Here is a 27,362-nt window from a genome sequence, read left to right on the forward strand (position 1 = left end):
AGATTGAGCGATTTCTCCGCTGGGGCATAGTGTAGGGTTAGTCACGGTTAACCTTAGGTTTGGGACCATGTATTTTAGAATTTTCATGACTCATTAAGCATCAGTTAGGAGACATAATAGTTGGTTTTGCACTTGAAGCAATTGTCCTAGGGGGAGCAATGTCCCGATGCCCCACTTTCTATCAATTACCTTTCCTCTCATTTTTTATAGCTTCTCCCTTTCTTGTTCATTTTTTTTCTTTTCATATTGATATTGTTCACACCACTATCGATCCATCTTCATTTTAGTTAACTAGCAATCCTTGTGTTTCTTATCATTATTCCCTATGGATACGACTACCCACTCACCCGGGTATTATTACTTCGACAAATCCATCCGTGCACTTGCGGTATACATGCAATGGGTGTTGTCAATAAGAGTGCCTTTTCTAGAAAGCAAAAGCCTCAAAATTCAATGAATACACACTTCAAAATAAATAGAGAAAATAGTGTTTGAAGACTTAAGACGTGAAAGTCAAAGAGCTCAAAAACTGACAAGTCAAATAGTTTATTGGTTCAATGATATGAAGCGACCACAACTTGATGATGTAAATACTAAAAAGTCAAAACTCAAAAGTATGGATGAGTCAAGATTTGAATATCTCAACTCAAGTACATGATAAAAGTAATTATGATGTTTCAACACACAAAGAAGTCAAAGATCTAAAGAGTTTGGCAAACAAAGACAAACTAGAAACTCTGGAAAACAAGAAAAGACAAAATCTTCAAGTGTTAAAATCAAAAGAGGTCAAATTTGTGACTCAAAACAATAAAGAAATCACAACTTGAGATGCAAAAAATATGATGATATGCTGATATGCTGATAAACTGCTTGTGTATTGGTAAAACAAAGTATTATTTTCTTACAATGAGCATTACTTTTATCAGGTTTTAGTGCCAATACATGTGTATTTGTGATACTTCCGTGCATGTAGGTTTATGAAACTAAGTATCAAGAAAAGAAGCCCAAGTAGATCGCGAATGCACTATTTGGTGGAATCTTGGACGGAACAAACGCGAAGACACAAGTTAGGTTCGAAGATACGTGAATGTGTGCCAACCTCCATGTATTCAAGCAATTACAATGAGTTTGAGGGGCACGAAGGCAATCGCATTTGCGTATCCCGACTTGTGCATTGATAGCAAGACCTTCACCAATGAGGTTTTTTATTGAAGAAGCGTCACGATCTACGGCATAGACGTGTGCCCGTTTATGTTGCCTCGATGAAAAGTGTGGAATCAGGAGTGTTTTGGGGGGGGGGTACTGTAGCAGGGTACTTTCACAAGCACTATATCAATACATTGTAGCAATTACTATTCACAGCATGGCGAAAATCGGGATTCCAGAGAATCTACACGGGCGTGTGGAAATTCCACACACCCGTGTGGAAATTCCACAGGGGCATGTGAGAAATCTACAAGCCTGTGTGGATGCCCGATTCCAGTCCTATTTAAGCCACAATTTAGTCTGATTTTGGGGGCCATCTTTCATCCTTCTCTCCAACTTTTATCCATCTTTTGGGAGGACGTTGGCTAGGGTATAGAGGGCTTTTAGCATGTCTTTGGAGTGGTCCTACGGATTCGACACCGCGCTTCTTTTGGAAGAAGATTATTGGGGGAGTTTTCGTCACCATTGATCCAGCGAAGTGTGCCCTAGGCCGGACAAAGGGACCATTCGAGAAGAAGAGGCTACTCCGCAAGACCATCGACATGAATACCGAGGTGGTTTTTCTATAGATTACTTGTTTTTAATTTTGATTTCATTATTGATTGTATCTTGCTCCATGGAGAGCTAAACCCCCTAGTGGGTACTTGGTTTTTGTAAACCCTAGGATGTTTTTGTTTCATTGACCTTTTATTATGCTTTCCTTAATTGATGTCTCTAATTAAGTTCTAATCTTGAATGCATTTTGAATGATTTATCCCTTAGAGTGACACTAGGGTTGAGAGACAATCTTGGTAACCTTTGTGGACGAGTGACACACTATGAGAGTTAGATAAAGCAAGGTTGGAGAGGGTCGAGAGGATGAGTCGAGAGGTAGCGGAGTGTCCCCTTTCCCTTCCGATGTGATTTATACTACCTCCACGTTCCAAGAGTTCCTTGCGGTCATAGTAGAGTGAAGGGCTAATAGATAAACTCCGCTGGGGCTTAGTTGCGACTAGGGATCTTTTGCCTGGACCAAAGGCTTAGATCTACACATAGGAATAAGGTTTATCACCTGGAATCCCTAGAGCGTCTTGCAACTTTACATAGTGTGTGGTGTTGAGACCATTTGATTTCTCCACTAGGGCATAGTGTAAAGTTAGTGACAGTTGACCTTATGTTTGGGATCGTATATTCAAGGATGTCCACCACTCATTAAGCATCAATTAGGAGACATAATAGTTGGTCTTGCACTTGAAACATTAGTCCTAGGGGGAGCATTGTCCGAGTACCCCACTTCTATCGATTGTCTTTCCTCTCACTTATTTGTGCCTCTCGCTCTTTTTTTATTCATTTTTATTTACATTAGATTTCATCAACGTAATTATTGTTCATCTTCATTTGGTTAAGTAGCAATCTTAGTATTTTTATTCCTTACTCCTTGTGGATACAATACCCCACACTCCTGGGATTTATTACTTCGACAAACCCGTGCACTTGCGGGTAATACGCAAGGGGTGTTGTCAAGGTTTTGGCGCCGTTGTCGGGGAATAGGTGTTTAGAAATACTTTGCACTTTGTTATCTTAGTCATTCATATATTCATTCTATTTCACATTTCCCTATTCTATCATAATTCTGATTTATTTTCTTTCTTTTGGTGCAGCTCCAGGTTATGACCCGAGGGAACCCTTCGAATTTCACTTAAGATGATCCTGAACTTGAATGTACACTCAGAAAAAGGGATAAAGAACCTGTGCAAGAACCGTCCAATCAAACTGAAATAGAAATTGAAGGGTCAGACAATATGGCAGAGCAGAATGAACAACAGAGAACACTTTTCGACTATACCAGAACCTCAGTTTTGGGCACACAATCTAGCATTGTGCGGCCCCCCGATTATAGCTCAAAATTTTGAGCTAAAGCCAGCATTCATCCAGATAATATAGCAGTCGGCACAGTTTAATGGTTTAGCCAATGAGGATCCAAACAACCACATAGAGAACTTTTTGGAGGTGTGCGACATGCTCAAGATCAATGGAGTTACGGATGATGCTATCAGATTGAGGGTCTTCCCATTTTCATTGAAGGGGAAAGCGAAGCAGTAGCTACACTCATTATCTAGAGCATCAATCACTACATGGGAGGAGATGGTGGAAGCTTTTCTTGCCTGAAATTTCCCTCCCAGAAAATATGCAAAGCTTAGGAATGAGATTTCTTCCTTCGTGCAAATGGAATTGGAGTCTTTATTTGAGACATGGGAAAGGTTTAAGGAACTCCTGCGAAAATGTCCTCAACATGGGTTTCCAGAGTGGATGATCATTCAGACATTTTACAATAGTTTGAACCCAAGTACAAGATAGTTACTTGATGTAGTAGCAGGAGGTACCTTAGGGAGCAAGACCCCTGGTGAAGCCCGGCAGTTAATTAAAGAAATGGGTTTGAATAGCTACCAATGGAATGCTAGGGAGAAGAAGAAAGTGGCCGGCATCCATGAGATTGATGTGGTTACATCATTGGCGGCCCAAGTGGAGGCATTGAGTAAGAAATTAGATACTCTAACTTCTCCAAGATTGGTGGCCGTAATGAGTTGTGATGGATGTGGAAGGGGACTGATAAGTGCTTGTACGATAGGAATGCGAAGCATTCTTTCCTTATATTGAGCATTACTTTTCTCGGGTTTTAACGCTAATATGGGTGTATTTATGTTACTTTTATGCAGGTAGGGTTGTGAGGCCGATTATAAGAGAAAGAAGCCAATGTGGGTCGTAATGCACTAATTTGGAGGAAATCTTGCTAAGGTTCAAACGCGAGGACATAGGTCGGGTTACAGATACAGGAATGTGTGCCAACCTCCTCGTACTCAAATTAGCACAACTATTTGGAGGGGCACAAGGGCAGTCACATTCAAGCATTCTGACTTGTGCATATAGAACAAGATCTCCACCAACACATTCGTTATTAAAGAAGTAAGGCGATCCATGACGTAAATGTGTGCCTGTTTGCGTTACCTTGATGAAAGTATGGATTCGGGAGTATTTCAGGCTAGTACTGTAGCAGGGTATTGTAGAAAATACTGTAGCAAAAATACTGCAACACTACTATTTATAGCCGGCCGAGAAAACAGGAAAACAGAGAATCCACACGGGCGTGTGGAAATTCTACACGCCCGTGTGAAAAATCCACAGGGGCGCCCACATGGGCGTGTGGATTCCCGATTCAAGCCCTTTAAAAGCCGATTTCAGCCCCGAATTCAGCATTCTTTTCTCCATCTTTTCCCCAACTTGAGAGAGGGCAGTGGCTAGGGTTTTGAGAGGTATTGGCTAGGGCTTTAAAGAGGTTCTACGGCTCCAACATCCGGCGAGGTGTATTCTAGGCCGAACAAAGGACCCTTGTGACGAGTAGAGGACTCTCCACAAGACCATCGCCATGACTAATGAGGCGGTTTTCTATGGATGCTTTGTTTTTACATTCGATTTTATTGATTGTATCTAGCTCCATGGAGAGCTAAACCCCTAGTGTGTATTTGGGTATTTGTGAACCCTAGGATATATTCATTTCATTGAACCTCTTTATTATGCTTTCAATTAATTGATGTTTATTGTGAGTTCCAATCTTGGAGACTTGATTATATGAATACTCCCCTATAGTGACACTACGGTTGAGAGTTCTTCTTGGTAACTCTTGTGAGTGAGTGACACACCATGAGAGTTAGACAAAGCTAGATTGGAGAGGGTTAAGAGGTTGAGTCAAGAGGTAGCGGAGCGTCCCCTTTCTCCTCTGGTGTGATCTATCCTACCTCCACGTTCTAAGAGTTTTTTGCGGTTGTAGTAGAGTGAATAGGCTAAGGGATGACCTTCCACTGGGGCTTAGTTGCGAGTGCAACTGAGTGAAGCGTTGAAGTGATTTTAGCACCTAGGGCTTAATTGTGGCTAGGGATCTTTCACTTGGACCAAAGGGTTAGGTCTATTTATAGGAATAGGGTTTATCACTTGGAATCCCTAGAGCTCATTGCAATTCTATGCGAGTGCGAGGTTGAGGGGTTATTCAATCTCTCCTCTGGTACATTTATAGAGTTAGGCATGGTTGACCTTAGATTTGGGATCATGTAATTAAGGATTTCCACGACTCATTGTTGCATCAATTAGGAAGTATAATAGAGGGTTCTTGCACGTGAAACGATTGTTCTAGGTGGATCAATATCCGGATACCCCATCTTTATTGATTGCCTTACCTTCTCCTTTACTTGTTCCCTCTATCTTGTTCTTTTTATTTTCGTTATTTCATATTTTGTCACACTTATCACTATTCATCTTTCACATTAGTTAAAAAACAACTTAAGTGTCTTTATTCCCCACTCTCTGTGGATAACATACCCACTCATCTGGGATTATTACTTCGATACCCATGCACTTGTGATTTACACGCATATACTGATGTGTCAGGGACATGCCCCGTCCGATTGACCAATAGCCGTTGATGGTACATCCTCCGTTGAGCAAGTTGAATTTGTGGGTAATGCAATGAGAAACCAAGGCAATACTTATAGCCACAGCTACAATTCGGGTTTATGGAACCACACAAATTTTTCCTGGAATAACCAAGGGCAACAAAAGGCCACAACACCACCGAGTTTCCAACAACAAACCCTGAACATGGAGAACCGAGTTTCAGACTTGGAAACCCGAATGACTGACTTAGAGAAAGCCTTAACTAGATTTGTGCAATCATCGGATATACTATTTCAATCAGTCGAGGCTACACTTCGCAACCACATAACAATCAAGTGGGGCAAATTGTGAAGTCTCTATCAGAGAGACCACAAAGAAGCTTGCCGAGTAATACCGAGACTAACCCAAGAGAACATGTGAAGGCTATCACTTTGAGAAGTGGTCGTGAGGTCGAGGATAGGCTTCTAAGTGAGAAGACCAATGTTGAAGCACCCGAGGTCGTGGAGGTTGAGGAGAGAGCCAACAAAGAGAAAAAGGTGGCATCTCCACCCTATAAGCAAAGAATTCCTTATCCTTCAAGATTGAAGAATGACCAAAATAATGAGCAATACAAGAAGTTCTTGGGTCTATTCAAGCAATTTCACATCAACATTCCTTTTGTGGAGGCGTTGTCTCAAATACCTCGGTATGCTAAGTTCTTGAAAGATCTTTTGACCAACAAGAGGAATTGGAAGAGAGTGCATCGGTGATCCTAGATGCCTCTTGTTCGGCGGTGTTGCAAAAGAATATACCGAATAAGAAGAAAGACCCCGGAAGCTTCATAATCCTGTGCAACATTAGTAATTTGGGTAAAGAAATGGCATTGGCAAATTCAGAGGCCAGTATCAACGTCATGCCATACTTGTTCTTTCAGAAGCTAAAGTTAGGAGAGCCTAGGCCTACTTGGATGACATTGCAATTGGCGAACCGAACGGTGAGACATCCGAGGGGCATTATTGAAGACGTGCTTGTTAAGGTGGACAAGTACATTTTTCCTATAGACTTCATAGTGTTAGACGTCAATGAGGATGTAGATGTTCTTTTGATACTTGGGAGGCCTTTCTTGCGCACTTCCAAGGCACTTATCAACATGAACGGCGGGGAGTTGACACTGAGGGTTAGCGACGATAAGTTGACCTACCGCCTAGCCGAAGCCATGCGACATTTTCTCGACTTTGATGATACTCTTTATTTTCTTGACACTACTGATGAACTAATCGATGAATATGTGCAGGAAATGATAAATCCGGACTCGTACAAGGGGTTTCTAGCCCAAGAAGTGGAGAACAAAGAGGTGATGATACTTGCTCTGGAGGAGAAGGTACCATCCACTCCGGGGATGATGAAGAAGATGCTTCGAAAGATGAAGCAGGCAAGGAGACGCCACAATAAATGCCCCAAGGTTGTCGGGGATGCACAAGAACAGAATAGGGGTAACGATCCCTCCAGTGGTAACAAGCTCGACAACTCTCCCTCTACCTTCAAAAGACTATGTTCATCATGCTTCCAAGTCATGGGTAAGAGGGAAACCTTCATCTATGAGCCCTCGTGAGGTAAGACAAGGTATGTCAATCTAAGTGACGTAAAACAAGCGCTTCTTGGGAGGCAACCCAAGTCTTTACTATTTTCTAGTGTTTAATTTAGTCTTACATGAATAAAAACTTGAGTGTTGGTGTTTTGATTCTTATATGCTATTGCTATGTTTCTCTTGTGGATCGTTGGTGTTTTCATATGCTTAATCGCGTGTGGCAAAGTATCTTGGTCATTTGAGCATACTTTTCATGATTCTCTGGTTACTTGTGCATATTATAGGCAGGCTTTGAATAGGTGTAAATGTTCAGAAATCTTCTATGAAGTCTGTAATTTTTCTATGTCTTCCAGAGAAAACACACGGCCGTGTGGAGATTACACACGAGCGTGTGTTTTTGTTCATAGCTCATCCCGAGAGGACACAGGGGTGTGTGTCTACCCCTGTGAACAACCTTGTGACGGTCACACGCCCGTGTGGAATTTCCACACAGGTGTGTGTTTCTCTGCAGACGTTTAGAGCTCTATCCTGAGAAGACACAGGGGCATGTGTCTACCCCTGTGTCTGACCATGTGCATTACACAAGGGCGTGGGTAATTTTCGCATGCCTGTGTGATTTCCTGCAGAGAAGATCTCGCCATCCCGAGAAGACAGAGGGGCGTGTGAATGCCCCTGTGAGTGGTCCTGTGAATGTCCACGCCCGTGGGGAATTTCCGTACGAGCGTGTGAAACACTTGTAGGTCGGGCACACAGGCATGGGGAATTTCCACACACCCGTGTGGTTGCATTTAGAAGCATTTAGTGTTTTTCCTGAGAGCAGAAGCCCCTGTGTGTCTCTCCGGTGGAGACACACGGGCGTGGATAATTTCCACACGCCAGTGTGAATGTACAGAAACACAAGAGCCACGGGTTTTCTTTAAAATCCCTTCGCTCTTCTTCATTCTCACACTCCCAATCACTCAGAGAACACTCCTAAACCTTCTCCTGACCTCACACCATTGATTTAGAGAAGTTTACTCGACTTTTCTGGCCGAATTCAAAGTTTTAACTTCATTTCGTCCATAACCCTTAATTCTCTATTTTCTTCGTCATATCTGACTTTAATAAATTAGAATGGTGAATGTTGCTTCATTTCTACAATTAGATGGCTATTGCATGTTTAGAAAGAGTTTAGAAATGATTCTAACATGTATTGTTAGAGTTTTAGCATGTGGCCGTGCGGCTTTCATGCCCCGTGGATCCACACAAGCGTGTGGAATTTCCACATAACCGTGTGGATTTCTGCAGCATTAATCCTATGAGCTTATTTGATCGATTTTCTTTTAATTCTTGCAGATATGCCACCTAGGATGAAGATCAAGGCTGGCAAACATCTCAGAGAGCACTCCCTTGTGATAGAGCACATAGAGTTCGCTATTCCTGAGCACTAGGCTCGGTTTGAGCGATTGTCGAAGCCTAGGTTCGGACAGACTTGCTTCCTAGATACGAGCATATTACGAGATATACAGCAGGGAGATGAGTTGGTGGATAAGGTAGAGGATCTCATCTCAGTGGGAGGTTGGAGACATTTACTGTCGATTAGAGTACCTATCATCTGTGCTCTTACACTCGAGGTGCTGCCATCATTCGACTTCGACCATTCTTATGCTAGATTCGAAAGTGTCAACGCTATATAGTTTAGAGCATTTGGACATCACTATAGCATGAGCATGACACATTTTTCGATCCGGTTGGGACTGTATGAGGAGCCATTCACAGATACTGAGGAGTACGCTCAGTTGCCGACAGATTATCCTGGCTCCTTGACTCCGTAAAGAGCGTATGGAGTGTTATGCGGTCAGGGCCAGTATAAGCGAAGGGTGTCCAAGGCCACGTGCTTTTCTCAACCTGCATATCGATACTTGTACACCATTATGAGCAGGTCAGTGAATGGCCGTGGTGACAGTACCGGCATCCTGAGCCGGCAGGATTTCTGTACCTCTATTCGATGGCGCAGAGAACACCGATTCATCTGGGACACATTGTAGCCGAGTACCTGAGGTATCAAGTGCAGTACACCAGGGCAGGAGTGCTTTTCTCAGGCCAATACCTTACTAGACTCATCATGGGGATGGATCTACTGGACACGATTTGAGGGGGCCGAGAAGGCGAGTGTACATGTCCCCCTGAGTATAGAGCGACTGAAATTGATGCGATTCGTGTGCAAGTACAGCCCTGGGTGTATATATTGGCTATACCTGCTCCAATGGTAGCAAAGGAAGGAGATGATGATGCCGAGGGTTCCCAACTGGTCCCCGAGTCTCAGTCTGCTCCGATAGAGACCGAGGCACCTCCTTCAGGACAGGAGCTGCCCCAAGTATGTATGTTCTCTCCCTCTCGAGCTTATAATTATTTTGAGAGACTCAAGAGTGCGATAGGGGTGCTAAGGACCGAGATCACAGAGGTTCGCTAGACGCAGGCTACGCAGCACGCAGAGGTGATGGAGCGTCTCGACACCTTACAGCAGTTACTCGAGCGCGACGCATCCTCACCTTTTATTATAAGACCGAGGACCCCTCCGGCTTCTCCAGCATCACCATCACCAAATTCACCAACAGCAGCACCAGCAGCAGCACCAGAGCCAATCGCGGATGACACCAATGCTTGAGGCATCTTTTATTTTATTTTTTTTATTTCTCGTATTTTATCTTTTGCACTATCTTTTGGATTTGTACACTCAAAAAGGATTCTCGTTCTGAGTTTATCTTTTATTTTGTCTCAAGTTGTATTCCATTGCTCTATCTTTTATATACTCGAGTTTAATTGGGTTTTGTTTATTGAGCTTCACTGAATCCCCTTGTGTATGTGTGCAGATGGTCTTGTCAGTATGGGAATTGAGAACTAGTCATGGACACGGTCAAGGTGTTTTACACTTGGCCGTGTGTGCTTTACAATCTGTTGGAACTTCACTCCCATAATTTAGCTCCATCAAATCCAACACTAGGAGTCAGGGGTGTATTGTTTCAATTGCCACTCCCACATATTTGCTTGATTGCTATATTATCTATTGTGCTTGCATGTGTACATTGAGGGCAATGTACATCTTAAGTGTGGGGGGAGTTCACTTTGCACATGTCCTTTACATAAGTTTTGATTGACATACATGCTCACGTAGCTAATGGTGGTTCACCTTAGTTGCATTGATTGTATTCTTGAGTTTAGGAGAATTTTTAACACTGAATATTCTCATGCTCTAGTTTTTTCTTGAATTTCTAGGAATTTTTGTCTGATTGACACTTGTTGCACCACTCGCTCATGAAACTCTTTTGGAAACTCAAGTTCGTTGTTTAAGGGACTAAGTAGTTTTATTTCTGGTATTTTTCTTGTTAAAAAAAAAGAAGAAGATATATTGTTTAGTTGTGCATTTTGTGTGAAAAGAGCTACCACCTATGAAGTATGAAGCTACTCTCATAAGTCAGATACTAGTTATGCCCTAATGAGAGAAAGAGCTATCTCATGGGATGAGTGAAAGCTACCACCCCGGTAGAAAGAGCTACCACCTTAAAAGTGTGAAAGCCACCTTAAAGGCAGCTTCGGAAAGGGCTACCTTAAAGGACGTGTGAAGCTACTACCATCTTTTTGTTCATTATGTCTTGTAGATAAATAAGTCCCTTATACTTAGAACTTTGAGGAATATACTTTGGGTTGAATTGAGTGAGTTTACACACAATTGCATGATTTCGGGTTTGTTATCCTTTTTTTATTGAAGTTTTTAGCTAGAGCATTGATTTTTCATATTTAGTGTTGAAATTTCCCTTACTAGTAGAATGTCTTCCTTGCATATTTTGGTGAACCTAAGGCCAAGAACTTTCAATATTTCCTTCTTCTATACTTTAATGTTTTATTTTTGCTTGAGGACAAGCAAAAGCTTAAGTATGGGGGAGTTTGATAAGTGCTTGTGTATTAGTAATACGAAGTATTCTTTCCTTACGATGAGCATTACTTTTTTCAGGTTTTAGCGCCAATACATGTGTATTTGTGATACTTCCGTGCATGTAGGTTTGTGAAGCTAAGTATCAAGAAAAAAGCCCAAGTAGATCGTGAATACACTATTTGGTGAAATCTTGGAAGGAACAAACGCGAAGACACAAGTTAGGTTCGAAGATACGTGAATGTGAGTCAACCTCCATGTATTCAAGCAATTACAATGAGTTGGAGGGGCACGAAGGCAGTCGCATTTGCATATCCCGACTTGTGTATTGATAGCAAGATCTTCACCAATGACGTTTTTTATTGAAGAAGCATCGCAATCTACGGCATAGACGTGTGCCCATTTATGTTGCCTCGATGAAAAGTGTGGAATCAGGAGTGTTTTGGGGGGGGTACTATAGCAAGTTCCTATAGCAAATCACTGTATCAATGTACTGTAGCAGTTACTATTCACAGCCGCCCAAAAATCAGGATTCCAGAGAATCCACATGGGTGTGTGGAAATTCCACAGGGGCGTGTGAGAAATCCATAGGCCCGTGTCGATGTCCGATTCCAACCCTATTTAAGCCGCGATTCAGCCTGATTTTGGGGGTCATCTTTCATCCTTCTCTCCAACTTTTCTCCATTTTTTGGGAGGCCGTCGGCTAGGGTTTAGAGAGGCTTTTGGCAAGTCTTTGGAGTGGTCCTACTGATTCGATACCGCGCTTCTCTTGGAAGACGGTTATTGGGGGATGTGTGCCCTAGGCCGGAGGAGGGGACCTTTGGAGAAGAAGAGGCTACTCCATAAGACCATCGACATGAATACCTAGGGTTTTTCTTATGGATTACTTGTTTTTACTTTCGATTTCATTATTGATTGTATCTTGCTCCATGGAGAGCTAGACCCCCTAGTGGGTACTTGGATTTTGTAAACCCTAGGATGTTTTTGTTTCATTGACCTTTTATTATGCTTTCCTTAATTGATGTCTCTAATTAAGTTCTAATCTTGAATGCTTGTTGAATGATTTCTCCCTTAGAGTGACACTAGGGTTGAGAGACCATCTTAGTAACCTTTGTGGATGAGTGACACACTATGAGGGTTAGACAAAGCAAGGTTGGAGAGGGTCGAGAGGGTGAGTCGAGAGATAGCAGAGCATCCCCTTTCCCTTCTGATATAATTTATCCTACCTCTACGTTCCAAGAGTTTGCTGGGGCTTAGGGATGAACTCCGCTGGGATTAGTTGTGCGAGCAACAGAGTGAAGCGTTGAAGTGACTTCAGCACCTGGTGCTTAATTGTGACTAGGGATCTTTCGCCTGGACCAAAGGGTTAGATCTACACATAGGAATAGGATTTATCACCTGGAATCCCTAGAGCATCTTGCAACTTTACACAGAGTGAGGTGTTGATACTGTTTGATTTCTCCGCTGGGGCATAGTGTAGAGTTAGTCATGGTTAACCTTAAGTTTGGGATCGTGTATTCAAAGATGTCCACGACTCATTAAGCATCAATTAGGAGACATAATAGTTGGTCTTGCACTTGAAACATTAGTCCTAAAGGGAGCATTGTCCGAGTATTCAACTTCTATTGATTGCCTTTTCTCTCATTTATTTGTGCCTCTCATTCTTGTTTCTTTTATTTTTGTTTACATTACATTTCGTCAATATAATCATTGTTCATCTTCATTTGGTTAAGTAGCAATCTTAGTATTTTTATTCCCTACTCCTTGTGGATACGAACCCCACTCACCTGGGATTTATTACTTCAACAAACCCATGCACTTGCGGGTAATATGCAAGGGGTATAAATGCAAACACTTGGAGATAGTTAAAGTCAATAGGCCAAGGGAAACATATTCAAGCATACCCTTTGGTGAGATTATCAAGAAAAGTCAGAGTGTGGCAGTATTTTAATTTTGAAAGTTAAATGGAATCAAAGTATATGAAGATAAAGAAGTTTTTTAGAAATTAGTTTCTTAGTCTCGGTAGCTCTCATCAAGTCTATGTAATTTTTTAAAGAAGATATGTGCCCTATGAAATTAATAAAGTAAAATTGGTATTTTCTTTTGTATTGAATTAGATACATACTCTTTCTTAATCAAAGGTTCATGTAGCATTATCAAGGATAATTAACATTTTAGGACTACCCCTAGTAGAAGTCATGAACCTACAACACTTAAAACCTTTGATATAGAAATCATTTGTGATTCATTATCTATGATCAGAAAATCTTAACAAGGTCGGGTAGGAATAAATAACCCCACACAATCCCCCACCATACTTTTTGGTTTTAGTTTCATTTATATTCAAAAAAATTAACAACAACAACAACAATTATGATCATGAAGCTTGGTAGACATTAATTTTTTTTTTACTTTCATTTCCATCAAGTCATAATCAAAATGTAGTTAAAGAGCCATTTGAAATTACAATTATGAATACTAAGTTATTCATGGTTCCATTCAAATATCCAAGGGCACCATAAAATAAAATAAAATAAAGTTAGCACACATTTTGACATGTATTTCTTGATCAAATGTAAACATTGATAAAATAAACATTGTATTTCTATGGGACACCACTTTATTAACTATAGTGGTGGAATTATACTGTATGAGTTGAGCTCCATTGGATTTAATAGAGAACACAATCACTCAATACAAAATCCTACCAACAAGGATTTCTGATTTTTACGGTAGGAGTGTAGATTTGTGAAAAATGTAGTAGGAGCCAAGTTTTATTTAAAGACCTAAATATAACCTGGGTATAATATAAGTGAACTAATAATATGATTTTCATTTTCTTGTAGTTTATTTCTCGATATGACTAATAACCAACTTAATATTCTTCTTGACAAAAATATCCTTAGTGGACCCAATTATGTAGATTGGCTAAGGAATTTGAGGATAATCCTTAATTTAAAGCAAATCGGGTATGTTCTTGAGGCCGATATTCCTACTGAACCTCCACCCGAGGCATACAAGGAAGAACAAGGTATTTATCTAAAATGGCTAGACGATGACTTACAAGTGAGGAGCTATATGTTAGCCTCCATAAGCAGTGATCTGTAACGTTCTCATGAAAAGATGAGTGATATGAGATCGGTACTGTTGCACTTGCAAGAGCTCTATGGATAGCATAGTCAGAATGCTTAGTATGAAATATTGAGAGAGCTTTTTAGGGCAAAAATGAGTGAGGGTGATGAAGTTTAAGAGCATGTCCTCAAGATGATCTCTATGATTGAGAGGTTGGAAGCTCTTTACTTTTCCATGGACTACAACCTTCAGGCTGATCTTACATTGCAGTCTCTTCCTGATTCCTTTTCTCAGTTCATTTTTAATTTTAACCTGAATGATATTGAGTGCACACTGGCGAGTCTTCTTAACAAGCTAGTGAGTAATCAGCCTCAAATGAAGATTAAAGGGAAGGATATTGTTGATTTGGCTATCTCTACTTCTAGGCCCTCAAAGCCCAAGAAGAAAAAGATGGCCAAGAAGCACAATGCTTTGGCTCCTAAAGTTGTGGGAGAAGTAGGTAAGATGAAAGGTATGGTTTGTATGGGTGAGAGGTCCAAGCAAAGGGGCAAGTGTTTCCATTATTGTGAGGCTGATGGCACTACTAATACGGAATGATTTGTTTTCAAAACAATTTGTTCAATTTCTTTATTTTCTACTTCTTAGATTCTTGATTCAGGAGCTAGTGCTCATGTTTGTATTATGAATTAGGATTTGGAAAGAAAGTGGAAGCTAGGTGAATGAGAGGTGTTGATTGATATGTGCTTGAGCTGACATATTTATCTATATGTTTTACATGCATTGCGCATCATTTTTACAATGGTTTATGTCTCATAAAGTGTATTTGGCATTCCTTTGTGCAAATAGGTTGTGAATGCCTTAAAAGAAGAAAAGAAAGCAAAGATAGGTTTTAAAGGCACCTTTTGGGAATTTTTATGTAACATAAGGACCAAGACACAAGAGGAGCTCATGCACACGGGGGTGTGTGCCAACATCCAAAAGTATTCAAGCCAAATTGTGAGTGGAAGGACACAAAGTCAATCATACTCCTATGTCCCTACTTGTGTGAAAAATTCAAGAACTTTCCCAATGATGGTTAGATGACGAGAAGCCCATAACCTACCACGTGGGTGTGTGCCTATCGATGTGGCATCAAGAGAAGAGTGTGGAGCCTTGTTTATGAAAAGCACTATAGCAGTACTGTAACAAAATACTATTTATGCGACCGTGTGAAATTTCCACGCAATCGCGCGGATGCATTTCCAGCCCACACGATCACTTAGAGGCACGTGACAGACCCAGTTATTGACTATAAATAGCCCTTTTGCCCTATTCTTTGGAGACTTTTTGCTAGCATCTGAAAGACAAAGGGGCTAGGGTTTCAAGAAGAGGTCTTTGGCGAATTTGGGTAGCGTTCCTCGCCAACATTGATACATCTTTTCTTCGTCATAGCATCAAGGGAGCCTTCGGTGATCTAGCTTCGGAGAGGGATCCTTCAAGACATTGAGCAACCTATCATGGCTATCATCATGAATTCAAGGGGTTTTATTCCATGGTTTTCATTGCTTTTCATTGCATTATTTTTTGCTTTGTAATTTTTTCCATGGAGGGCTAAACCCTAGTAGGTATTTGGGCATGTGAACCCTTGGATCATATCTTTGTATTGATTAACTTTATGTTTTCTATTAAATCTGAGTTTAATTGAGCTTGAATCTTGTTTTCTCATTGCTTGTATGTCGTATTAATCCTTGTGGTTGATTTGTATTACATAATTTGTTATCTTGTTGAGAGAAAGGTCTCCATTAGGGCTAGAACTTCAAGATTGAAGAGGATTGACAGGGTGAGTCATTAGATAGTGGAGTATCTCTTTTTCCCCTCTGATTAGTATATCTTCTCTCCGTATTCCCTAGGTTTAATACAACCATATTTGGTGTGAGGCATGAGATTGAGAGATTTCTCCGTCGGAACCTTGTAGTGGGTTGGGGATCTTTCACCTAAAAGTAGGGTTAGGTCTATCTTCAGAAATCGGGTGTACTCTTAGGAATTGCTAGAGTCTATTGTGGTCATATGTGGTGTGAGGTGTGAGATTGAGTGATTTCTCCACCGGGACCTCGTAGGGGACTAGTATTAGTGGCCTGGAGGCAGGGATCGATTGTTGTTAGATTTTCTTGACTCGATTAACTCGGTTTAGAAACATATGGTAAATCTTGTGCTTCATGTTGAAACCTAAGGGGAGCACTGCCCGGGCATCTCATCTTTAATGATTAAGACTTTTCTTATTTTACTCTTCCCTTCTTGCTTGAGACATTCATATTCTTACAATTGAGTTCATTTCACTATAATCTTAATTCCAACTAGATAACTGAGAAGTAGTTGCTACTAATACTTCCGTTCCCTGTGGCTTTGACTACCAGACTCATTAGATAATTTATTAGTTCAACACCCGTGCACTTATGGTACACGCACGCAAGAGGCGTGTCATTAATTAACATGGGAAACAGATAGAGTGTTGCAGTAACTCACATAGGATCTACTTTTATTCATTTATATTTTGGGCATGTCTTAGTTATAGAGGATTGTTTGGTATTACCAAATGAGTTAAGAACATTGTCTCTGTTCTAGTTTTAGTCAGAAAAGGATATATATTTAAATTTAGTAAAACTAATTGTCATATTTATTTTTGAAATAAATTAGTTGGTAATGCCTCTTTACTAAATTAATTATATTATCTAAATGTTTGGAATAAATGTGTTGTGAATGCTATAAGTAAAACACATGGTATGTATGAGATAAATCAAAAAACTTGTATGGCATTTAAGATTAGGTCATGCTGGGGAACAAAGGACTTATGAGTTAGAGAAGGATGGCCTCATAGGTCCATTGGGATTGGATCCCTATCCGACATGTGAAACTTGCCTCTTTGGCAAGATGACTAATTCCCTTTTTATTGGACATCCTTAGAGCGTAGCACAAGTTTTGGATTTAGTGCACACCGATGTTTGTGGGCTGATTAATGAGATGGCTCGCACAAGTTTCCACTATTTCATAACTTTTATTGATGTTCATTCTAGGTGAAGTTATGTGTACTTAATGAAGAACAAGTCAAATGCTTTTGACAAGCTCATAGAGTATAAAGATTTAGTGAAGAATCAAGTTGGTCATTATATAAAGACACTATGATAGGATTGTGGCGGTGTGTATATGAATGTTAGTTTCACTTGTTCCCAAAGGAACATGGGATAGTTTCATAACTAACACCACCAACGACTCCTCAATTGAATGGGGTAGCTAAGCATAGGAATCGAACCTTGTTAGTCATGATTTATTCTATGCATAGTTACATAGATTTTCCTATCTGTTTGTGAGGTCATGCGCTTCTCAAGGAAGGAGCTTTGGATAGCTATGAAGTGTATACTAAAGTATTTGAGGACTAAAGATATACTTATAATCTATATCAATTGAGAGTTAAGTGTGGATGGCTACATATATTTGGACTATCCGTCTAATGTTGATGACCAGAAATCCACTTCAAGGTTTAATTATATTCACTCTTAATGGTGAAGTAGTGAGATGAAATAGTTGTAAGGTATGACTGCAGATTCCACCACTAAGACCGAATATGTGGTTGCATCGAGGCTTGTTTAGATTAAGAAGTTCTTGATAGAACATCTGGTCGTTCCAAATATGGAGTTCTTATTATCACTTTATTGTGACAACAATAGAGCTATAGCATAGGTGAAAGAACCAAGGTCTCACAGTAAATCCAAACATATCGAGTGATGGTACCACATCATTCAAAAGAGCTAACATAGCCATTTAGAAAATAGCCTCACCGAATAACTTAGCTGACCCATTCACCAAGCAACTATCACAACCTGTGCTAGATCAACATCTTGAGAAAATGGGTGTAAGATACCATAATGGTTGGCATTGAGTGCAAGTGGGAGATTGTTAGGATTATGTCCTTGAATGCCAACGAGGATACTTGTATTAGGGTATTTCATTCATATTATACATTCTTATTATTTAATAGTCATTTATTTTGATGTTCATATAAATCTTGTGATAACATTTTAATTAGTTTTGAATATCTCAGTCCATATGTATTAAGTTAAACCTTCTACTCTTTGTGGGATAAAGAGGAGAGCACTAGAAGGGTTTAGTACTTATACACTTAAATAGTTCACAAATTGGAAAACCTTTAATTGGGGGTTAAAGGTTGGTAAGGATTTGTATGACATATACTTTGATAAAGAGTGCTAGTTGAACACTATAGAATTGTAGGAGCATATGTCATAAATGCATCATTGGGATTGGTGTATTTGAACATGACTCACAACAATCTAATTACATAGGTTTTACTCTTTAACAGTCAATGATTGGGATTGCTGGTTATGATCATATGAGTGGACCTTAGACCTAAGGTATCATGATCACAATGTATATGTGACGTCTAGTCTGTTACTAGAGTCATTAGGCTAAGTTTACCTTTTGGTAGGACCAACCTCGAAGTACTACTATGTCGGGCAAGTACCAGTTGTGAGTGATCACCAAGATGGAATTCTTTCTCTCGGTAGTAAATGAGTTAGTATCCTATGCAATTTATAAGTATGTGAGATTCGAAGACCTTGACCAAGGCAGTCAAACAATCGTGTGGGACATAAAGGGTAGTTTGGTAATCTCACTCTACTATAGTTATTTGTATATGATCGAGTTCAGTGAGTTTGATAATTATCATGGCTCTCACTCGATTGGGATAAAAGAATGAAAGGTTTATATACATATGGTTATCATAATCGGAAAGGTTCGTAATGATCTACTCTTTCGTGTTCAATTGGGTTACGACGTGGGGCCACAAGGCTGGATAGGTGTCACCCACGTCCATTGGTATCCTCCTATTGCCAATCGGAATGAACCTAGGTAGTTACGCTTTAAGGGATAAAGAATCAATCTCATTTTTGAGTGTAGGCATAAAATTCTCAATTTATAATTTTACTTCATTGGATGAGTGAAATTGTAAATTGGTTTAGGGTTTTTGTCTTAAGTTTAAATTTTGATTTAAATTCGATGGAGTATAATAGATAATCAAAATTATAAGGACTCAAATACAAAAGTGGTTTTAGTTACATTATGACTCATATTTCTGATAGAACTTCTATGATAATGTTGATCATATTATAAAGGTTCATATTTTGCATAGGAGTTCATAATTGAATAATGTTTATTATGTTTTATGAAGTCTCTATACATATGACTCCTCTCTAACCCTATAATCAATCAATTAATTCTCTAGTGAGAAAATCCCCAACCTCTCTCTTCCTCTCTAACCCTAGACACTATTTAGAGAAGAAGAGGAGATTGTTTCTTAATTCCAACATGTGATCTAGAGACATGGGACTTTTTTTCGGTGCTAAGAGATCTACGACAATCTGAGGGAGAAATTTAGCACATCAAAGGAAAAGCATTCAAACATGAAGAGGTAATTTTCTAGGCCTTTTAATTAAATTACGGTGTTCATTAAAACAATTAGATCAAATCGCAAATTTATTATTGCTTCCGCATGCCTCTAATGGTATTACATAATTTTGTGATATTTCTGAACAATAAATACTTGGGTGAAGATTATCCTTGATGTCTTAGCTAGTAGTGGTTAATTTTAAGTTTATCTTGCCTTACTTTGTGCTGAGATTGATACATGATGTGATTGTTAATGACCTAGCGTGTCTCTCTCTTGGAGATGATCCAAGCTACATCATTCTCTTTCTTTCCCCTTCCTTTCAACTGGCCATGATCAATTTATATAGCTATACTTATATGATTCAATATTTGTAGCTTTTGAGCATACATAGTTATATATATATATATATACACTTACACACCTTGATTCTTCATCATATACATAGGAGTATGGTTATGCATGCATGCATACATATATATATATATATATATATATGTGGAGCTGCCTCTTGGATATTTTAATACATATATATATATATATATATATTCATATGTTGATTACACATATATAGGTATATAGTTATACATATACATATAGGTTGGCTTGTAGCTGTTAGTTTGTGCATTTTGCTTTCATCTTATATGATTCATATATGTTGGATCTCATGATTTTGCAAACCCATGCCAATACCTTCTTTGTCCTAGTGGTGCAAGTGTTGCACCGCCCAATATGAGTTGCCTTTAATATATTTTAGTGGATGTTTTGGGTGCTCGTAGGTAGTGACCCTTGCTTTAATACAAGTTATACTAGTCGATTTTTTGTTGCTTAAAGTTCTGTATGTCTCGGCTTCCTTATAGGTGTTATAGTTTCGAAGAGAAGTTAGTCTTGTAGTAGGTCTTTCAAGGGGCCTAAAATTATTGTTCGGATTGGGTTCGAGAGTTTGGTCTGTAGCAGGTAAGTAATCCACCAAGAACCTCGTATTTTGACTATTGGAGAAATTATTTTTCGACAAAATTATTATCTATTATTTTGTAGCATTTTTGCTTATTATTATTGATTATAAAATTATTTACTAGTTAAATAAGTATTTTCTTCTATTTTTGATCAATTGCTTTAATTGGTTTTTTTATCAGTAATATTGCTAGTTATTTAATTTTATTTGAATAATTACTATTTTTTTAAAAATAATCATGCCCGTATTTAGGTGGTGAAATGTTCGGTTATTATTTTGTGTTAAGTTAATTTTATTGTTTACATATTCATTTATATAATTGGGTTGCTTTAATTTTGAAAAGTGATTAATATCTATGAATCAGTTAATGTATTATTTGCTTAAAATTTTTTATAAATTATCCTGTTTGTCTATTTATTTTTAGCTAAAGTGACATCTTGAAATTTATCAATATTTCTTAGTATATGTGAGCTCTGGCATTTATAGAGAATTTGGAGATATACACTGGAATCTGTTACTTTCTACTTTGTTGTTTTGATTTTGATTTTCTGTAAATACAAACATTTTGTCCTACCTTGGAGTTTCTGTATTTTTGAGATCGCGATTTTGGGTTTCAAATTTTAGTGAATGACATATTTAGAAATATTTTTTTATTAGAATATTATACTCTGTATTATGTTTAAATTATGATTTTGAAGACTTGTATTATTCTGAAAATCTAATATACTTGAAACACACCTCTGTAATTTCTGGTTTAGTCTAACTATGCTATGGAGACTTATGCTCATATTTGACGATGTACTATATTTCTAATTTAAAGCATTGAAATCTGATAATTCTTTTGCCTATAATATTTTGGTTAACGGTATTACTTGAGAACTATACCTCTAATGGACTATTTTTTTGTATTCTTGTCAATATCTGTTTTTGTATCCCTGTAATTTTGTATTTTGGACATTTTGTACCCATGCTTTGTATACTCTGTAGAGTCTGTAATCCTGTAACTCAGTTGGTTGTTATAGTTTTGCCTTTCTTGAATCAAGTTCTGAGCTCTTACAGGTCTATTGAGTTCATGCCCAGTAGATCTGCCGCCGTTTATCTGCGCGCCGGGTTCGGTAAGGCCGGGTTCGAGGCATAACACCATCCAACAAAATTAATTCACCGGATAAAAACAAAATCCAAAATATAAAATCTGTTCTCACTTTGTAGAATTATGATATCACCAGCAACTATCATAGACCGTAAATGCTTTTGCTAGACTGATACAGAGAAATTTGATCTTGTATTATCATCAACTTGAATATCAGTCTTTAGAAATTTTCCTTTTCTTGAGCCACTGGATTTCTGAGAAAATATAAGTGCAAGAAATTAATGATAACGCTGAGTTTATACGAAGTTATATTTCATATTTGTTCTAAAAAAATATGTATGATTAGTGTAGCATAAAGAACAGATAGTTGTGGCTGTCTTGGAGGTGATGTAAAGTTGTTAGGTCACACTTCTTTGTAGGTACCCAGGGCAATGCCAGCTTAAAGTATGTAAGACAACTTTGGCCAATGTCAAACTAGCATTAGGCCCCAGGCCATTTAAATCTGGTAATTTGGAACCTCAAAGGTTTGACTCACAATTTGAGCTCAAGTCAACATTGGATGAATCAAGTTCATGCGATTTAATCAAACAAAAAAGAAAAACTGACATGAGCTAGTCAAGATCAAGTGGCATTCAACCATTACGAGGTTTGACCACGGACACACAATAAAAGTTAGTAATAGGTTTCTGTTGCCGTGCTATAAAATTTCAAGATTAACAACTTCCCTTTATGGCTTTTATAGGATGTCAGTCAGCACATTCAAGCATATGCTTAATATAAGTTTAACCCATAGAAATGCTCCTTAGAAAAAAGCGCCACTACATAGAGCCTTGCTTATCTAGCCTAGATCCTTGGTCATCAAGGCTAGATAAACCTATTGCATGCAGGGAATAATTCCCTTATAATCCAGCTAATCTGGGCCACAAAAGAATAACAGTCCATTACTCCATTGATCTTTAAAAAAAACATACAGAATGAGTTGATAAATGGAATTATATCAAAACACACCCATTACAATTATATCAACCTATTGCTAAGATATATTCAAAAATAAAAATAAATAAATAAACATTAAAAAAAACCATACATCTTCCAAATAAATTTATTAAAAATTCGATCTCAGCTGTAACAATTCAAGTGTCAAAGAATGTAAAGTACACATTTCTTTAATTTGTTCTATTATATATATATATATACATATATTAAATACATATATATATATATATATATATATACAATTTGAGATTCAATTTGCAAAGTGGCTTCTACAAACACATAGGAAAAGACCAAGTTCACAGTGGTAACCAATGGAAATAATTCAAGTGGTAATGCTATTTATACAAACTAGATTTTGGAAAAGGACTTCCTAACTGAACAGGAAATTCACAGCACCAATTCCAAGGTCAACCACATAGACGAAACTGAGTTAAGTAGAATCTAGTTCATACAAATAGCATTGTTCTTTATCATCCAAAATTCTAAAAACATTAAAATTAATTGTGACCTTTATCAATGCAAAATCCTACTTGTCTCACAATAAAATAACTCACATCTACCAAAATTTAATTGCACATGAGAAAAGCATTCAAAACTTCTAAAAGAAAGAACCGAACTTGATGGACAAAACTGTCAACATTGATTTAGAGACCAAACCTATCAACACATACGCTGAAAACTGCAATAAAATACTAAAATCCAAACAAGATAACCTACAATTTTACATTGTTTGTTCGAAAACAAGCAAACAAAGAATTCAAACAGAAAATCAAGAATAGGTTGAAAATGAAGCAGAGTTTTAGATATTGAGCGATCGATGGAAGAAGAACATCAAGGAAGAACCAGGATGGGTTGAGATCGGTGGACAAAGACGATGAGCTGAACGAAGTCATCAAGGTGGGAAGCAGCATCTGAGAGATCGATGAGAGGCCCATACCATGCAATCGCCGCCATTTGGAAATTGAAATCGCGACCAGGGAAGCCACACCGTAAAGCCAATTTGCCTTGATCAGAGTTAATCAGGCCATTAATCTATTTATTTTTTTAAAGTTTTATATAAAACAATATTAATTGTTAATTTAGATATTTAGAGGTTGTTTGATTAATGCATAACTATATGAATAGTTGCCATGTAGATAAATGGTGCTTTATTTCAATTTTAGGGTACTTAAGCTTGAGCTCAACTGAAAATTCATTGCTCCATACTCAGCTCGAACTTGATCAAGTTTTGTTTTTTCTAAGTTTAGCTTGATTTGATACATAAATCAAACTACTCAAACTCGCTTGATTAAACTCGATAAATACTAATAAACTCAATTTAATCATATATATTTTTATACTCGTGCTTGAGCTTGAATTTAATTATATATACATATAAAGTAATTTTAAGACAAAGTACACACAAATATGACTACTCGATTAGGTTCATGAGCATCCGAGTTAAGTATTAAGATGTTCGAACTCAGCTTGCTTGATTACAGGAGCTACTTGAGCTCCAGCTTGGCTTAAACATGATCAAGTCGAGTTCGAGTTTTCTCTAAATAGAATTTGAGTAGATTGCTAGTAATAATGCATCATTTACACCCCTAGGTGAGTGGAAATGAAATTCAAATTAGAAAAATCTCATTCTCCTCAATGCAGATGCAGTGGGGAAATCTGTTTATTATTATTTTTATTTTTTTTGTTCTTTTGATATTGTCTCTTTATTTAATTGAAATTTTGAATTATAATATGAATTAAAATGGATAATGATAAATGAAATTATTTAATTTGAATAATTTACTTTGATAATTAAAATGAATAATACTTAAAATAAATTATTAAATTTAAACATTTATTATATCATAAATATTAAAGTGAATAATCATACCTCATACTTTACAAATGAGTAAATTTATTTATTTTTAAACCTAATCCATAATTTTATACATTAATATTATTTATTTACATTAAGAACATAAAAATTATTTTATTACATTTCACATCCTGCTTTTTTCCCCATTACTAATTTCTATTCCTTACAAGACAACATTGTTCTCATTCTTATTTTCATTTCTTCGCTCTCATTTTTATTCCCACTCCCATTCTCATTCCCTCCATTGTCATTTCCATTCCGTGACAAATGGACCCTTTTTTTTCTCTATTTTGGCTTGGTGTAAATCTGTTAGTTAAAGTGTCATTGATAGGTATCACCACCCTAATCTAGTGTAATTTAACTCAATCAAATTCGGCTAAATTGAACTCCAAAGAAGTGCATGAAGTAGCCCTTATATAACTTGTTACACAATAAACCCCACTTTTTCTAGAGCCCAGGTGTTGACATCATCCAGTGAAGTGAGATTTAAAGTAGCTGTATGAAAAAGGCTATCTAGTGAAGTGAGATTTTGAGTGAATTGTCTTAAAGTTATCCAAGGGAAGATACTATCATTCAATAGAGTAGGCCAAGGCCATATATCTTTGAGAGTTCTTCCAGAATACCATATGTCAAACCAAAAAGCTGTGGTGGCACCATTTCTAATGGTTTTGGATAAACAAGAATAAACGAGGGTAGAATGGTGTTTTACCCTGCCCAGAAAAAAGACTTATTCCTGGGTGGGATATCAAACAGGATTCTAGGAGGTTTTCTAATTAAGTAATTGGAGTTGATGATTTTGGCATAACAACTGTTAGGGTTAGAAGAAATCTTCCACCACCACTTCCCTAGTAAGGCTCTATTGAAATCCTAAAGATTAAGGATCCCCCCCCCTACCCATATTACGCAGTCTGCATATTCTGTTCCAAGCCACCAGTCTAATTTCTTTTGAGTCCAAATCTGATCCTTTCCAAAGGAAATCTCTTCGAATCTTATCTATTTTTTTATCACCCATGATGGAAGTTTGAACACCGATGTCCAGTAAACTAAAATTGTGGATAAGAGCGATTGAATAAGAGTTAAGCGACAGCCTAAGGAGAGATAGATTGATTTCCAAGAAGAAAGTCTAGATCTAAACATTCCAATAAGCTTCGTCCAATCTTGTCGCCTTAGTCACCCTCTAGAAAGAGGGATCCCCAAGTATATAATAGGTAAACAACTTTTGGTACAATTTAGAGTCATTACAGAGGTGACATTCAGTTGAAAGCCATAATCTGTAAAGTATAAACAGCTTTTCAAAAAATTAATGGAGAGACCAGAAGAACCTTCAAATAGATAGAGAATTAATTTAATTATATAAAGATCTTCTTGTCCACATGTTGAGAAAATGATTAGATCATCTGCGTATTGTAAGTGGAAAATGTTGTCAGTTTGATCAAGTTGAATGCCTGCCAGGACTTTGGTTCTAAGGCCGTGATTGAACATTGCCCTTAGTACAACCGCTCCCTCTGACATTTGAATATCCCAAACATCATTTGCTAGCTTTTCCAGTTCATTTATTTTTTTAATCCCTTAGGCTCAAAGTGTAAATTATTATTTTTCTATATTCCCTCAGATTGTCCAGTCATGTCGCCTTTTTGAAGTTTGTATAGTAAGCTATTACTTCAACTACCTTTTTGCCATCTTTACACTTACTTTTGTAAGATTTGAGAACTTTTTAGTTTTTATTTCCTTAAAGAAAGAAATGCTTACTGTCCTTCTTCGTTACTTAGTCCTTTTGTTTCCATTTTGCTAAGACAAATTTATCTCTTTTTCCAGCCACTAGTTATGAATCCTTTATATTCCATTCCCTTTCTCTTATATATTTCCTCTTGTTGTTTCTCGTTATAAACCTTATTTACCAGGAATGCTGCTGAAACTCAAATCCCTCGCATCTATCCTTCTCAACACCATTGCTATTGGTAGCACTCAGTATAACATTTCTCTCAACAGATGTTCAAGATAAGTCATTGTATTAAATGTAGTGTCATTCTGCAACCTCAGCACAGGCAAGACAATACTTAAGCCAACGAATAACCTTGAGGAACTTCTTTCTTCCCATCAAGCATAATGAATTCTACCAATTAGCTACTTGAGAGCACAACACCAAATGACACCCTCCACTACTCACCTAAATCTCATGCAACATAAGCTATTTGTTAAAGCATATTGAGACAAAAATGACTTGTGCTAATAATGACTCTCACAAACTTCGTTTCATGGCTATAGTGCTTGAAGAAATTAACTAACACTTCCTTTGATATGATCCATGTGCAGTGGTGCATGGTAATGGACAAGTAGCTCTAGAAAAAGAAGCTTAGGTGATGGGGACATGCTAGTGGAGCCATATGGTTTCAACCCGCTGGTTAGGCAGTACTGTTTGGGCAAAGGGACAAGACTCACAACATAGTCTTGAAAGTTGAATTTAACCAGATGCAATTATTCAAGAATGGCATCAAGAATGGCCTCATGTTGGACATATAGCTTAATGTATATTCATCTAATGTGGATTTCCATCCAAATAGAACCCAGAGAAAGAAGGTAGTTAATTTGTAAATGTAATAAACATAATGCTTGTAAATTAGAGGTAATGCATGGCATGGGTTATGTTAAAATGATGATAAAATACTCCACTTCCCCACAAGATGAAAAAAATCACCACTTTAATATTTCTTAACTTTTCTCATCATATGTATATATCTTATAAGCACATGATCATTGCACAAACATATGTGCATGCATGAAATTTTAATTTCCAAAATCAATTAAACAACACATATGTTTATGAAAACAACATTCTTATGGAACTAATTTCA

The 27,362-nt window shown here is 37.8% G+C and overlaps 1 non-coding gene across 1 annotated transcript; it reads right to left on the reverse strand.

Moving 5' to 3' along the window:
* Positions 1-3,378: 3,378 nt before the first annotated feature.
* LOC120283215 lies at positions 3,379-3,485 on the reverse strand. Its single transcript, XR_005543210.1, has one exon. It is a non-coding gene; the product is annotated as a small nucleolar RNA R71 (small nucleolar RNA).
* Positions 3,486-27,362: the final 23,877 nt, after the last annotated feature.

This window comes from Dioscorea cayenensis, chromosome 18 (genome assembly GCF_009730915.1).
Source record: "Dioscorea cayenensis subsp. rotundata cultivar TDr96_F1 chromosome 18, TDr96_F1_v2_PseudoChromosome.rev07_lg8_w22 25.fasta, whole genome shotgun sequence".
Classification (NCBI taxonomy): domain Eukaryota; kingdom Viridiplantae; phylum Streptophyta; class Magnoliopsida; order Dioscoreales; family Dioscoreaceae; genus Dioscorea; species Dioscorea cayenensis.